The sequence below is a fragment of the Sturnira hondurensis genome, unplaced genomic scaffold (assembly GCF_014824575.4).
Source record: "Sturnira hondurensis isolate 20B ecotype Veracruz unplaced genomic scaffold, ASM1482457v3 Scaffold0000396, whole genome shotgun sequence".
NCBI lineage: Eukaryota > Metazoa > Chordata > Mammalia > Chiroptera > Phyllostomidae > Sturnira > Sturnira hondurensis.
In genome coordinates, this window is record NW_028073027.1 from 2,570,633 (window position 1) to 2,587,023 (window position 16,391).

The 16,391-nt window shown below is 37.7% G+C and overlaps 1 pseudogene; it reads left to right on the forward strand.

Moving 5' to 3' along the window:
• Positions 1–2,195: 2,195 nt before the first annotated feature.
• LOC118983170 (COMM domain-containing protein 3-like) lies at positions 2,196–16,055 on the forward strand (annotated as a pseudogene).
• Positions 16,056–16,391: the final 336 nt, after the last annotated feature.

Genomic DNA, 16,391 nt, shown 5'->3' on the forward strand with positions numbered 1-16,391 from the left:
ACTAAAAATTTCAGAAGCATATTTTGTAGCAAATACTTTTTTCACACTGTAAAACACATATTTTGTATATATGTCAGTGAGCTCTAAAATCTTCTTCTATTTTCTAGTAAAGGGCTCTTATTGCCCATAAGCTTCCATTTTTATTTTAAAGTGCAAAAGGGCTAATGTGGCTCTAAAATATGATGTATGAGTGTCATCTGAAAGTGTATATATGATTTGAGTGTGAAATTGCATATTTCGTGTTTGTTATTTTTTTCTTTTTGGGTTAGTGGGTTTTTTCAGAACCACAGTGGAAACATTTTATTATTATTATTATATTATTATTATTATTATTGTTTTTATATTTTCATTGAAACATCAGTTAGTAAAACTAAGAGGTCAAATTAAAGAAAATGTCATAACTGTAAGATGGGGGGAGGGAAAGTTGTTTTTTATTATTTTTATTTTGTATGTTAAAGAGAGTGAGTCCTGGATTTCAAAGTTTCATTGTGCTTCAGTGGTAATAAGCACTGTTAACTTGTAGAACAAGCAGGCAGCTTTGAAAACTTATTGAGGGGAAGAGTGAAAGCTGTGTCTTAGCAAAGCTAAGAGGACAAATGGCTTCCTCTGTTGTCCTGAGTGTTTGAATAAATGTAAGGGCTTCTTTGGACCTACTTCAGCACTATTTCGATAGCACTAGGGACTCAGAAATTTGTGTACTGTATCTCATGGGTTTGGCATTAGCTGAGCCCAGGTGCAACTACTGGCCTCACCTCCTGGTGGAAACTCTTTGCGTATGTGAGTAGCTAGGAGAACGGGGTGATAGAATATTGAGGGCAGGTGAGTGGGAGTGTGCTTAATGAAGTTCTTGTGGCCTCAACTCAATGCAGTTAGCTGAGGAATGGATAGGTTTTTGTTTGGAGGTGGTTAGAGACACAAATGGAGAACAGAACTTTCTTTGTTAAATCCATTAACATTTATCTGTCGATATTCCCCTTAAATGCTGTATGTGGGGTGTTGAATGTTAAGGGGTTTTTTTTATTTTTATAATTGTACAAAGATTAGTAAATGTTAAATGTTTTATGTACCTTATTCATGTTTTTGAAAAAATAATTTCTTATATATGTGATACCTTTTTTTTTTAAAGCTTCAGTTGCTTGATTTTTGGTATTTCATATTATGGGCCATTAGTGAGCCAGAGGCAAATCTATAAGTCACTTATGTTTACCAAGACATGCAATAAAATTTAAAAATAAATAAAAAGGCATTGAGAAATTGTGTTGATAGTGTGTTTGTGTGTCTTTAGCCACCTTATTTTTACTCATTAATGAAGGGACTTTTCCTGAGAAAACATTAAAGAGGTTCCAATATTGATGCTTCTTATCCCAGAACAATATAATCATTATTTTCTCATCTTAGCCAATCCGTGAAACAGAAAAGACCAGGAAGATATTCTCATTTGGTACTCACAGATTTAATACTCTGAGGTCAGAATGAAAGTGCTCTGGAGCAGAGATGAGATACCACTTATGTCTGAGACAGGTGCTTTGCCATAGTGCTTAGCAATGACCTGAGGACCAGCTCAGCACTGCAGGGAGGGGGCGCAGATTTCCTAGTCGTGTGTGGGAACTGCATTGCAGGTGGTTGGTTCTGCACATATTGCCCTGTAAATTCCATATTAAATATCACCTTTCAATTACATGCATTGATTCAGTCAATAAAATATCTGCTATCAAAATGGTTTAATTATTTTATTCAAGAAATGAGAAAGCTCGTTCTTATATGAGCTAACATCAGATGGCAGTTTAATACCTTAGAGTTATAGATAACTCTACAGAATAACATTGTATGTAATATACACTATTTAAAGATGTTTTCCTTTTTATAAATAGCATCATATTATGAATATATACATTCATATAGGCAAGGCAGGTTGAATTAGGGGTGACAAAGGATTGCAATTCTCATTCCTTAAAACGTAAGTGATAAATTCCCTCAAAATGGTTGATATAATGCTGTTGTAAAAAGAAACATAAAAAGCAATGAAAGTAGTTAATATACTTTTAAGGCACCTTGGATTCAACTGTAGTTATTTATTTACTTTTGAGTAGTTTTAACCATTTGTATGGATTGGTAGTTTGTGACTTTTATTCTGTTAGCTGTCCTTTGAAGTCCAAAAATACTTTTTTAGTTTCATAGCAAAAATTGAGGGGATAATGCGGATATTTCCCGTGAAGCCCCTGACTCCACATGTGCCTGGCCTCACTCATTATCAACAACCCCACGAGAGTGGCACACTTGTTAAAGTTGAGAAACCTGCGTCGACACATCTTTATTACCGAAAGTCCACAGTATACATTACAATTCACTTCTCTTGGTGTTGTGCATTCTCTGGGTTTGGACAAATATTTATGCCATATATCCACCATTATAGTGACATGCAGATGGTTTCAATGCCAGAAAAATCCTATTCAAGTCTTTCTCCTCCAAACTCCTGGCAACCACTATTAACCTCTGGTGATCTCTGTATCATCGGCACAGTTTTGCCTGTTCCTAACTATGACCATCATATATCTAGAATCATACAGAATGTAGTATTTTGAGAGGTACTTCTTTCACTTAGTAGTATATATTTGAGTTTTATTCAAGGCTTAATAGCTTTTTTTTTAGTGCTGAATAATATCCTATTGTCTTGATGTACCAGTTTGTCTATTCACCTACTGAAGGACATCTTGGTTGCTTTTACATTTAGGCAATTGTGAATAAAGTTGCTAAAAACATCTGTGTGCAGGGTTTTGTTTGTTTGTTGTTTTTTGTGGATAACTATTCGACTCTTTGGGGTAAATACCCAGGAGCGTGATTGCTGGATTGAATGGTAAAGATATGTTTAGTTTTGTGAGAAGCTGACAAATTGCCATCCAAGTGGCTGTACCATTTTTCATTTCCCGCAATGAATGGGACTTCCTGTTGCTCCACAGTGTCACCAGCCTTGGTGAGGCCAGTGTTCCAGGTTTTGTCCATTCTAATAGGTGTGTAGTGCTGTCCCACTTTAATTGGCTTTTCCCTGATGATGTATGTGGACCATCTTTTCATGTGCATATTTTTATCTGTATATTTTTTTAGTGAGGTGCCTGTTAAGGTGTTTGCCCATTTTTTAATTAGCTTGTCTATTCTCTTATTACTGTTTTGAGAGTTCCAGAACTTTTTTTTTAAAGAACAAAATTTATTTGTTGCAATTATCATAGGGTCTGTTAGACCCTTGACAAATCTAAAATGCAGAAGGGAAAGTTAGTGATTTTGTTTTTCCAAATCTTGAGATAGTTTCTCTTCTTACCATTCTAGGAATTACTTTATCATTACTTATCAACCAATTCAAACGAACCAAAAAAAAAAAAAAGACTAAAGTTTTAGAAAAAGGAAAAACGGTGGAGTTGTCCGACACTGTGCCATCTAATAGGGTAGACACTATTTAAAAGTGACTACTCTGCACCTGCAATGTGGCTGTTTCAGATTGACATATGTTAGATTTCAGGGACTTGCAATAAATATGAAGAATGTGAAATAGCTCATTGATAACTTTATGTTGATACCATGTTAAAAGATAATATCAGATTAAATAAAATCTATTAAGACTGATTTTAGCTAGTTCTTCTTATGTTTAATGTGCCTACTAGAAAATTTAAAATTACGTATGTGGCTTTCATTATGTTTCTGTTGGACAATTGGCCTAGAAATATGATACATAAAGAGTCTGGAAGAGTGATTAAATAAATTTACTATTCATAATTATCCAGTTTTTTTACTATCGGCCCAAAATTATTGTATCATCTTTCAAAAAGGTAGAGAATAATATGACACATTTATCTTTATAGTCTGCTTTTAGTTTTTCATAAGAATTCAGAGCTTTTCATTCTCTCCTGATAATGGCAAAGACATTAAAATTAACAGAAGGGGATGTTTCAAAATTGTTATCGTCAAAGATGACTATTTAAGAAAAACTGCCACTGTAGGCTCTAGTAATGATGGTAAAATGGATGGTCTAAGTTAAATCTCAAACTAAGTCTTTGTGTTATGATACTATAGATGAATTTTATCAAACAAAAAGCTCAAAGGTTGTGCAATAGAGCTCTCAAAATGAAACAGATATATGTTTCTGTTTAGCAGTTAATTATTCAACAAGTAGAACTTTACCATGTAAATTTTTAAGGAAAGAGCCTGACCATCCTATTTTTGAGAAGACCATGTAACAGTATTCTTTCATGACTTTTGTGCACTGAAATTTACCCAATATGCTTTAAAAGTGGACAAATACTGGAGGTTGCTATGTATCAAAAGGAATAGGAAGAAAACAGATCACATAGAAATTTAAGTCCTTGAATGGGTCATTGTAATTGGAAGTTATAAATGTAAAAATTAAAATACTTTTCAATTTTTGAGCAAAAAATATGGTAATCTTTTCAACAAAATTATGAGCCATAAAATGTTCCAAAACTTTTTCAAGTATTGCATTTTGATAATGCAAATGCAAGATAAACAGGCAGAAGTAATAATAAGCTGGATCATATTTGACACTAACATTTACAAGATGGTTATGTCTGATTGCATGATAGTCCATGAGCAGTTGATGTCATTGAGAGGATATTTCTCATTTGCCTGTATCTATGTACATCTAAAATCATTAAAACAAAGAACAAAATTTTAGGTGTACTGTACTTAAATTCTTATTAAAATTTCTGATGATGTTGTTTTCCACTATCTTTTCTCTATTTCATTCACAATTTTAATACAATATTTTAAAAGAATTAATAAGGTGCAGATAATACATAATGACTTTTTCCTGTTAGTTATTAGAATAACTTGTCCCATATTAGTAGTTACAAAACAACAAAGACAATGTCAATTAAACATGCCTGAATTATCTAAAAATTGCAAAGACTTCTGAGATCCAGAGATCATATTTGTGCTTTTGTCTAGACCTTCTGTATTATTTAGAAGGACCTTCTGTCACCAAAGGACCCTAGTGATTTACAAGGCACTCTTGATAGCAAAATAAAATAATGCAATAAAGGGCTGTGCATGAGTGGCTGGTATACATTGGAGCCTTCCAGACCCAGGGAAGATATATGAGATCTTGAATCAGAGCACTCACACATTGGCAAGAGGTGTGTTCATTCTCCCTTCAGTGGTCCTGTCTCTTTCACATTTTACAGTCCCTGTACAGATAAACTAGAGCATCAGACACTTCTAGCCTTGAATATGGATTTCCCAGTATCCTCTTTGCAAAGTTTTAGTGTCCATTATTTCTCTGAACTTGATCAGTACTGCATTTAAAAAAATATATTATTATTTTTATTTAATTCTTGTTCAAGTACAGTTTTCTGTCTTATATTCCCAGCCCTGCCCCCCCACCAGTGCTCCCCACCTCCCTCCCATTTCTGCCCCCACCCTTAGTTATTGTCCATGTGTCCTTTATAGTTGTTCATGTGAGTCCATCCCCTTTTCCCCCGTGATTCTCTCCCCTCTCCCCTCTGGACCCTGTCAGCCTGTTCCGTATTTTAGTGTCTTTGGTCATATTTTGCTTGCTTGTTTATTTTGTTGTTTAGCTTCCTGTTAACGGTGAGATCATATGGTATTTGTCTTTCATTGCCTGTCTTATTTCACTCATCATAATGCTTTCCAGTTCCATCCATGATGTTGCAAAGGGTAGGAGCTCCTTCTTCCTTTCTGCAGCATAGAATTCCATTGTGTATATGTACCATAGTTTTTTGATCCAGTCATTGACTGATGGGCATCTAGGTTGCTTCCAACTTTTGGCTATCGTAAATTGTGCTGCTATGAACATTGGGGTGCATAGGTTCTTTTGGATTGGTGCTTCAGGTTTTTTAGAATATACTCCTAACAGTGGAATTGCTGGGTCAAAAGGCGTGTTCCTTTTTAGTTTTCTTAGAAAATTCCATACTGTTTTCCATAGTGGTTGTACCAGTCTGCAATCTCACCAACAGTGAACTAGGGTCCCCTTTTCCCCACAACCTCTCCAGCACTTGTTGTTTGTTTCTTTGTTTATGATAGCCATTCTGACTGGTGTAAAGTGGTATCTCATTGTGGTTTTAATTTGCATCTCTCTGATAGCTAGCGATATCGAGCATCTTTTCATGTGTCTCTGGATCCTCTTGGACGTCCTCCTTGGAGAAGTGTCTGTTCAAGTCCTTTGCCCATTTTCTAATTGGGTTGCTCATGTTCTTTGAGTGCAGTCGTGTGAATTCTTTGTGTATTTTGGAGATTAAACCTTTGTCTGAGGTATCATTGGCAAATATGTTTTCCCAAACTGTTGCTTCTCTTTTTATCTTAATAGCAGCTGCAATTTTAAGAAAGAAGAACAAAGTAGGAGGGATCACAATACCTGATATCAAACTGTATTACAAGGCCACTGTAAACAAAACAGCATGGTACTGGCATAAAAACAGGCACATAGACCAATGGAATAAAACAGAGAGCCCAAAAATAAACCCAAACCTCTACAGTCAATTAATATTCAACAAAGGGGGCAGTAACATAAAATGGAGTAAAGATAGCCTCTTCCACAAATGGTGTTGGGAGAACTGGACAGCTACATGTAAAAAAATGAAACTCGAGCACCAACTTACGCCATACACCAAAATAAATTCAAGGTGGATAAAAGACTTAAATATAAGCCGTGAAACCATTAAAGCCCTAGAGGAGAGCACTGGCAGGAAAATCTCAGATATTCCACACAGCAATATTTTTACTGATATGTCCCCTAGAGCAAGGGACATAAAGGAAAGAATAAACAAATGGGATCTCATGAAAATTAAAAGCTTCTGCATGGCTAAGGAAAACAGTACTGCGTTTTTGCCTGGTGTTTCAGACTCATGGTGATGCAGATGTGTAAATTTTTGTGCAAATACAAAGTAGAATGGAAAGAACACCAGACTGAATAAAGTGTGGTGACTGGGTCCAGATATTTCACCCCCTACACCTCAGTTTCAGCATGTGTAAAATGAGGGATGTGAATGCCTGACTTGTTAGTATTATGATAGCATTTTTTAGGAGAGACCTGAAGGTTGGCATGAAACAGCTCTGCCAATAGATATGTGGTTATAATTTTAAGACAAATTAAAATCTCAAAGCTCTCTCTCCCCTCCCCCAATAAATGGGAAGATACATGGGTGGATAAATAGATTTTTTTTCAGATAAGGGTAGTTCAAAGCGGTAGTTTAAACTGGTACTTTTAGAGTCAATGTTGGGTGTGTACTTGAAATTTATGAGATTTGTAACTCTCCATGGGATTTGTATGCCAAGTAAGTGGGTGGCAAGTACTGGCAGGTAAATTTCTCTTGTGTGATTCTGATCAGAATTTTAGGTCTAGGATCTTCAAGGTACAACATTTTGTAATTTGAGTAAAAGTTAGAGACACAGGACCAAGAAAGGGAAAGAAATTTCTAGCAAAAAAGCTTGGTTTAGGGAACAGTAGATAGTAAATTAAGAATTTTATGAGTCTTCAACTCATCTGACTGTGGCACCATAATTTTTGGAATACCACGACTTATCTGTAAAAAATTATGATGACTTGGTACAATAGTTTTATATTTCTAAACTCTAGGTACTACCTTCTCTGAGTTGACTGTTCTTTCCTACCACTTTTCAGCTAAGTTCCTATCAGTCGTATTCAATTGTTTACCAACTTACCAGCACCTTCTTAATACTACTCATCTCCATTAATGAGTAAAAATTAGAGAAAGCATTTATAATACCTAGGGTACAGAAAAGACAGAATTTTAAATGAGAGAAAAAGGAGAAAGGACACAAAGTTCAACCCCTTGTTAGGTTCTGGGCTATAAAATGAATAGAAATTCTGCTGTGTCATTCCACTGGGCCTCCTGCCAAGCAGGTGATGGATATATTCAGAGCGTTTGTTCCCAAGAACTCTGGAATCACAGTGGCATCAAGGTGCCAACTTGTTTGGTATATTAAAACAAATCCTGATATTTGTAAATTTCCAACATGGAATTTGGAAAAAAAATATTCTAGGAAATTCACTTTATGAAACCACTCAGGAAGCAGGATCCCCAGGGGAAGTATATCTAATACCTACTGTTCAAAATGATTTTCAGGCCACTGGGAAATGTGCATGTGTGCACATTTGTATTTTTTCTTCCATTACTACTTTTGGGATGAGGCATTTTAACATCCTCTTCTTTTTCATGGACTCTAAGGTGTTTCACTCTACCTAATCTATTCATACGCAGCAAAGACTCTCAGCAGAATGGTGTGATAATTTTCTTTGGAACCTTCCTATTTTCTTACCTGTCTTTCTCTGTTCCTCTCTACCAAAGACATCCACATCCTATCTCATTCTCTACTCAAACTTGCTGTTTCTAAGTCAGTGGTAATCCCCTCTCTGGTGCATAGGATAGGGCATCAGAGTTATTTGTATTTGACCAGGAGTTTCAAGCCATTTTTTGGAATTAGTTGCCTGCCTCTTCACTCTTATGACTCCCAGCCTCAAACCTGTGATAACTTCAAGTGTCACATACAGAATTGGAAGTAACATCCAGGTACAATCTTACCAAAGCTCCACAGAAGGCATTGTATTGCCCCATGGCTGGCTTGTGCTCAGTCAGCACTTGGCAATGAATGAGAATTCTGTCTTCTTGGGTACTGCCTTTCTCCTTCCTTCATATAGTGTCTTATTCATGAAACATAGCTAGGCTGCATTTCTCCTCCATATCTCACCTCCTTAGCCTCGTTACTTCTTGTCTTGGGGTGCAATGCCACAGTCTTTGCTCATCATCACAGCCTCTGTAGCACTTTGACCTCCCTTAGGGAATAGCAGTGGTGAATGTCTGCCCCTGTCCCATGACTGTAATGCATTATTTCCTGCCCAGAGGAAAAGTCCCTGTGTTTTGGCTAAGAGACTACGTTCTTACGAACTCTACTCCAATTATTTCTGTAGTACTCTTGTGTAATACCAGGCTCTCCTCCTCCTGTTGAATGAATTGGGTGCATTCACAATGAGGAACCAGAGTGGTAAACTTTGGCAACGTGTGAGAATCTGATGGTCAGACTGAGCTCAGCAAAGGTCTGCACAGAGGTGGCATGTGGGCTTTGGTGCTATGAGGGTTCCATTTGTGTTTTCTGTTCAAAGTGTCATTCAGCTTTCCTTGATAGTATCTAGTCTGTGCAAGGAACTGTGTGAAATTCAGGGTTGAGAAAGATACCACATTATGATTTTAGAAACACAGGCCAAAAAGAACCTAGGAATCATCTTGTTTAAGTTCTTCATTTAATGAAGTAGGAAACAATGTCTCAGCAGGAAGTGAGACTGTCCAGTATCTCACAGCAGAGCTGCATCCAAGTGGTCAATAGCAAGGAATAACCAGTTGATCCTGACCTTTCTTTCCCACTTTTAGTAAAACAAAACCAAACTTCTACTTAGAAGAGACTTCTTCTCTGTGCTACAGAAAGATTCTCCTCTGGTCCTTGTTCTTGTTACTCTCTCTTTCTCAGTGGAACTTGGCAATGAATTCTTTTAGGTACTGCTTGTAAGTGAATCTTTCTCTTGTCCTCTATTTGCTTTACTCTTTTCTTGTTCCCTTGCTTTTTGAAGCCACAAATACTCCAGGCTTGAAAAGTTCTCTGGAATCCATACAATAGATGTATTGGAACCAATCATGGATTTTTATATTATTGGTGCTATACAGATCCCTTTCTGCTGCCTCCACCACTTCATTTTTTTAATTTTGTTTTTGAATTATTAAAAAATGATGTTCATTGTGGTGCCTGGATTAATGAATAACAACATCTCTAACTACACAGATCATTTTAATAAAAAAATTAACTTCTGGTCAAGATGGTAGCATAGGTAAACATGGCTCACCTCCTCACATGACCATGTCAAAATTAGAACTAAAATATAGAACAACTGTCACTCAGTACTGCCATAAATCAAGTCAAATGGAAGTCTGACAACTATAGAACTAAAGAAAACACATTCATCAAAACTGATAGGAGGGGTGAAGAAATGGAACAGGTAGGACCCACATAAATGTGTGGTGAATAAAAATTCTGGAGGGTTATCTTAGGAGCAAAGAGTTTCAGCCCCACACCAGGCTCCCCTGCCCAGAGTTCCAGTGCCAGGAAGGTAAGCCCCCATAATTTCTGGCTGAGAAAACTGGTGGGGATTGAGTCAGTGGAAGAAACTTCTGGAGTCCCAGGCGGTTCCTCTTAAAGAACCCATGCACAAACTTAATTAGACTCACTCTGAGCTCCAATGCTGGGGTAGCATCTTGAAAGGTACCAGTGGAATAAAGGGAGAAAGTGAAGTGTCTGGCATCAAGGTGAGAGCTGGGAGACAACTTTCTCCCACAGAAAGGTGGGCCATTGTCCCTTTTCTGAGCCTTTCTTCCACAGATCCACAGATTCCACAGGCTGGTGCTGTATCTGATACTTCATCAACCTATCTAACACAGTCTGTCCTGCCCTGGAGATCCCCTGAAACTCTGTCCTATCCAACTTATGGGCCCACCCAATCCACTTTTTCATATGAATGGCTGGTCTTAGCTCATGCTTCACAACTTCCCAAATTCTCTCAAACAATCAAAGGCCAGCCTCAGTGAACTCCCAGCTCCCATACCACTTCTTAAGGGGACCCGGTCTGGCACGAGAAGCAAGCAGCCTAGATCCACATGTTGGTTTTCCCTGGGAATCTCCAAGCCCAGCACAAAAAACAACCATCTCAGATTGCTGTATAGCTCAGGCAGGGAGGCCATGAACATAGCACAGGTCAGGGCTGACCTTGACCTGTACTGCCCAGAAACTGCAGAGCCTGTGAAACCAATGGTTAACAACAGACCATTTTGAAGAACCATAACCCTGCCCCTGCATAGCTAATCCTTCATGGAGGGTGGAGGTTGGTGGTCAGTGGTCAAAGCTAATCCTTACAGCTGACTGGCCTGGATAAATCCCACCCATTGACCTGCCAACAGTAACCAAGGCTCAACTACCTGAGGATAGTATAAGCAACCTTTGGGACAACTTCAAGCATTCCACCATTTGCATAATAGGGATGTCAGAAACAGAAGAGAAAGGGAAAGAAATTAAAAATGTTTTGGAAAAATAATGAAAGAAAATTTCCCTAATTTGGTGAAGGAAAGAGCTTCAAGTCTAGGAAGCACAGAGTCCCAAACATGATAAATACAAAGAGGCCCATTCCCAGACACATCATAATTGAAATTCCAAAGTTTAAAGAGAAAGAGAAAATCTTAACAGAAGCAAGAAAAAAGAAGTTAGTTACCTATGGGGGAGTTCCCATAAGACTGTCAGTGATTTCTCAAAAGAAACTTTTCAGGCTAGAGGGGATTGGCAAGAAATATTCAACATCATGAAAAGCAGGGACCTACAACCAAGATTGCTCTACCCAGCAAAGCTATCACTTAGAAAAAAAGGGCAGATGAAGAACTTCCCAGACAGAAAAAAACTAAAGGGGTTCACCATCACCAAGCCACTATTTTATGAAATGTTAAAGGGACTTATTTAAGGAAAAAGAAGATCCAAACTACAAACAATAAGATGGCAAAAAATACATATTCATCAGCAACCGAATCTAAAAAACAAACTAAGCAAACAAGAAGAACAGAGATAGAATCATGGATACCAAGAGTGTCTTGTTGGTTGCCAGATGGGAATGGTTATGGGGGAATAAGTGAATAGGTGAGGGGATTAAGAAGTACAAATAGGAACTTACAAAATAGGCATGGGGATGTACAATACAGTGTAGGAAATGGAGTAGCCAAAGAACTCATACACATGAGTTCAGACCCATGGATATGAACAATGGTGTAGAGATTGCCTGAGAAGGTGGGGGGTGCTGGGTGAATGAGGGAAAAAGGTAGAAAATTGGGAAAATTGTAATAGTATAGTCAATCAAATATAATAAAAATGTATATATAGACAGTCCCGTTGCCTATCAAAAATTATTTTTGGAAAACCTAGGTGTTCCTGGACCCAAGAAAAACATAGTTCTTACTTTAAGCCTAGTACCCTTAGCAGGACTGCGTCAAGTGTCCTCCTCAGTTGAACAATTTCCTGGGGCCAGAAAATGCCAGGGCCTAATGGTTTCATATGACATCTCCCACACTGTAGGTAAGTCAGTATTTTGCTTTGAAGAGTGTGTAGAGAAAATTTATGCTGAATTAAAGAGTGAATGAGAGTTTAAGCTCTGCAATCTGACTTTCTTGGTTCTCATCTAGACTTCCACACTCACTGGTTGGTGACCTTAGAGAAGTTACTTAACTTCTTTGCCTAGTTGGCCTCATGTGGAAAATGGGAATAGTTGTGGTACATCATTATACTTTGTTGTGATAACTAGATGAGTTAATACCCACAAAGCATTTTTTAAAGCTTAAAACATATTCAATAGTTTCTAAATGTCAATTTTATTTTATTTTATTATTTTTTTAAAATAAGAAGACTTCTGTATACTTGTCATAAGTGAGTCCTGGGAATTTACCAGTTTAAACCTCCCAGGCTGAGTCTCAAAGTTTTGCAGAAGAACTTTCCCTAAAAAAGGTCCTTCCACACTTTAGAAGGAAGATATTAGACTTTCTTTCTCCATTTCATGTTCAGAGGCACGTGGAAATTTAAATCCAGGATAATGAGAAGAAAGAAGGGATAGACATGAGAGGAGCTATACAATAAGGCATGGGAGCAACCCAGCTTGGAGGGTCCAAAACATAGATTCTAGTCTCCCCTCTGCTTTGAACTTATGTGAATCCTTGGAAAAGACATGTAGGTCTCAATCTTTCTTATCTCTAAGAGAATGAAAGTTTTCCTCCACCATTAACATGCTAGAAACATACAGTTCTACAGCAGGTTGTTCACCATTTGAGGAAGACAACGAGGACTTGACTACATACGGACATTACATGAGTAACATTAAGAGGCCATAAGAATTAATATCATTTAGGTAAAATCTGCGGGAGATGCTGATGGAAATCCCTGGGATAAAAGCAAAGATATGTGCAAAAGCTATAGGTGTTTTCCATGACATTATTCCTTCATATCACGCCTTTCCCAGCTGAGGCATCCTCTTTTAATTTCTTAGTAAATAAAAGACAATGTCAACACAAGGGAAAAGAAGTGGTAATTCTCCAGATCATTCATTATAAATAACTAACTAACCTACCAAGAAAAATAAAACTAAAGAAAACCTGATAAGAGGCCTTATGATTTAGATTGCATAAGTAAGTATTAAATCTCTCTATTTTTCATAGATATTGATTTGAATTTTACTAACAAGTTTTATGTCAATTGTCTCCTTTAATTTCCACAACCTTGTGAAATAAACAAAGGTAAAGCAAATATTATCAGCTATAGTTTACAGTTGAGAGAGCTGAGCCTCTGAGAAGTTACTACATATACACCTCAGTTTAAAAAGCTAGTTGTGGTAGAATCAGGGATCACACCAAGTCTTTGCATTCTACTTTAGAGTTCTCTTATGTGGTACTACTATCTCCAAATTAACAAGTATATTTTTAGTGGATCAGTCCTTTTGAGCTGCACAATACACACTTAGGAAGCAGAAGACTGTAGCCTTGTGCTAGGCAGTTGCAAAATCTGTCAGCCCCAGATTATACCCAATGATCCTTGCCCCTTATTGAAGGGATATTCTTTCAAAGGCCATTGGCAACAGGATAAATCCCATGCAAAGCCCGTCATTGGTTTATTATTTAAGTCTAATGTCATCCAACCAATTTTAACTACTCAACATTCTGTGCTAGAATGTAATCTTCACTAGGCAGCGTTCTTTGTGTTGTTCACTGATGAATCCCAATGTAGTAGTCACTCAAGACCTATTTGTAGAATAAACAGACAGTTCTTGAATTGCCATGTTTCTGTGCCTTTGTCATGCTGTTCTCTCTAATACAATGCCCTGACTTCACCTTCATCTATCTCAGCAAACATCCTTCAGGGCTACCATCTTTAAAGGATTAACTCAAACATCACCTCCATGGCAACATCTCCCAGATTATCCACCATAAGAATGATTGTATAGCACTTAGTTGTATTCCTATTTCCACGATTCAGTAAAAATGACCTACACAACTCAGTTTGAGTTTAAGACTTTTTCATTTTCGTTGTATTTCTGAGTGCAAAAATAATTTTAATTGTTGTGATATAGCATATAAACCACACTTCCTTTATCCTCTGGGAGAAAAAAATGGAAAAGAACATCACATATCTCTCTATATCTATACCTCTGTAGTTAGAAATATATGGTTTGATTGACCATCAGCTTACCAGAGACATACTTCCTCTTGTGGAGAGAAGATTTAGTGTCAACAAATACCTTAAGCTCGATGATGTGGCATGAAGGTAGCAGAAGATACAGAAAAACAAATAAATACCTACAAGGGCTTTCACAGTGAGACTGTGATATGAACTACTTGGCAAAGACTAGAGGAAGAAAGGTGCTTTTGGTTAGAGAGATGTGAGCTGGTGTCAGAGAAGCAGCAGCATTTGGACTATTTTGTGTGATGAGTATCACAAGCAAACCACTTGGGTGACAGTGTAGGGAGCCAGTCACTACCTGACTTAATTAAACTAGGGAGATGAATGGGAACCTACAGTGTCACATTTGTATGTGACTAAAGGCCAGGAGCAGAGGCTACTACATCTACTTTAGAAATTTTTGCCTTTGAAAAGATTACAGAATTTGGAAAAAGACTTTTTCTGGTGCTCTACAACTCAGTTAAGTATTTAAAAATTGCTAGTGGGACCAGCTACTTCCCAGAATATTTAGGCAATCGTTTTATTACCCCTGAAGTAACTTGCTCTTTTTCTATTTCCCAAGATATGGAGGGAAGAGCAGAACAGATCTGACAACATGGGGTAAATGCCATAGGAGTAGTGGTTCAGTCCTCTGTGCTGAGAGTAGCTTATGGAGGACCACCCAACGATCAGAGAAACCTTGGGTACTACTGAGAGAATGACTAAACCAGAGAATGCTTGCAGTGATGACCCCATAGGGACTTAAGTCAAGTCTTCTAAAATCACACAGCTCATCAGTGATCTAGCTGGGGTCACTTCCAGGCGTCTTCTTCACATCTACTGCAATATTGTTTCTATCACTCAACGGTAATAATAAAATTCCTAAAAGCTTCACTGATTTTCTTGTGCCAAGCATGCCCCAGCTTGGCTTCAGCTAAGCAATAGTCACTCGTAAGATCCTGACAGTGAAAATTACTTCCTAGAGTATGAAGTCAGGTCTGCAACCTGCCTTCACCGTTCAGGTCATATGCGGTAAAGAGACAAGTCTGTGCTTCCCTAAATCTTCTGAGTGTTGGGAACCCGACCTGAGCCTCAGGGGTGAAGGCCTGTTCCAGTCTGATGCAGTAACCTGTGCCGATGCATCCACACACTGCTGTTCTAACAATATTTCTATGGCAGAGACAGAGATGACATAGGAGAAGGTGACTTCTGTGGGTCCCATTGGAGAGACATACGTTTATCCTTCAAAGGCCTTGAATATTGGAGTCTGTGCAGAAAGGCTTCCAGACGCTGGCTGATCCTGGTTCCTTTGACTCCAATGCCTTCATGCTTCTCCTCCAGGAAGCTTTCCAAAATCTGCTGGATGCTAAGGGGGACAAGGTCATGTTAGATCAGCCAGGCTTGAAACGTATCCACCCAGTGGTTTTAAGACTCTATCAGGCAGCAGCTGCGTCTTATGTACTGGAAGCAGCAAAGCAAAGAGCTGACAAATGGACTCCAAGCACACATCTAGGAGACTGTAAATTTGATAGAGAGTGAATAGAGCTGTTTTGCATAGAATATTAAGTATTCTATAATAGTAAGTATTCCCTAAAACCCTGCTGGGAAGGCAGATCTCTCTCTCATATAATTGATGTTTCATGGTATTTGAAATATCAAATACTAAGAACACTCATTCCCAATCCCACCGAGAGATTAGTTTTAATTGCAACATGGAACAATTACAGGACTTAGTGGGGGAACTTAACGATGCTTCAAAAAGCCTGAATAGAGCAACTCAATGGTAATTGGAGAAGTTAGCGATCTGCCCAGGTCTAGAAGAACACCAGGAACTCTTTACCATCTGCAGAACCATTGTTTGTGTGAGCTGGATATCATTCTTTTTAGAAGAAAAAAATATTTTTGGATTTGTGTCATTTATAAATTTTAATATTTTTATACTTGTGAAAGAATTAAGAGGGAAATTCTGCCTAAGTATTTGAATCTTTAGTATTAACTGTGCATTGATCCATTTTGACCATTTTTCAAGTCTTGTAAAAGGAAGTACACAGTATTTACATTTTGAATAAACAAGTTTCCACCAAATTTTTTAAAAGAGCCTTAAGTATTAACACTGCTCCAAT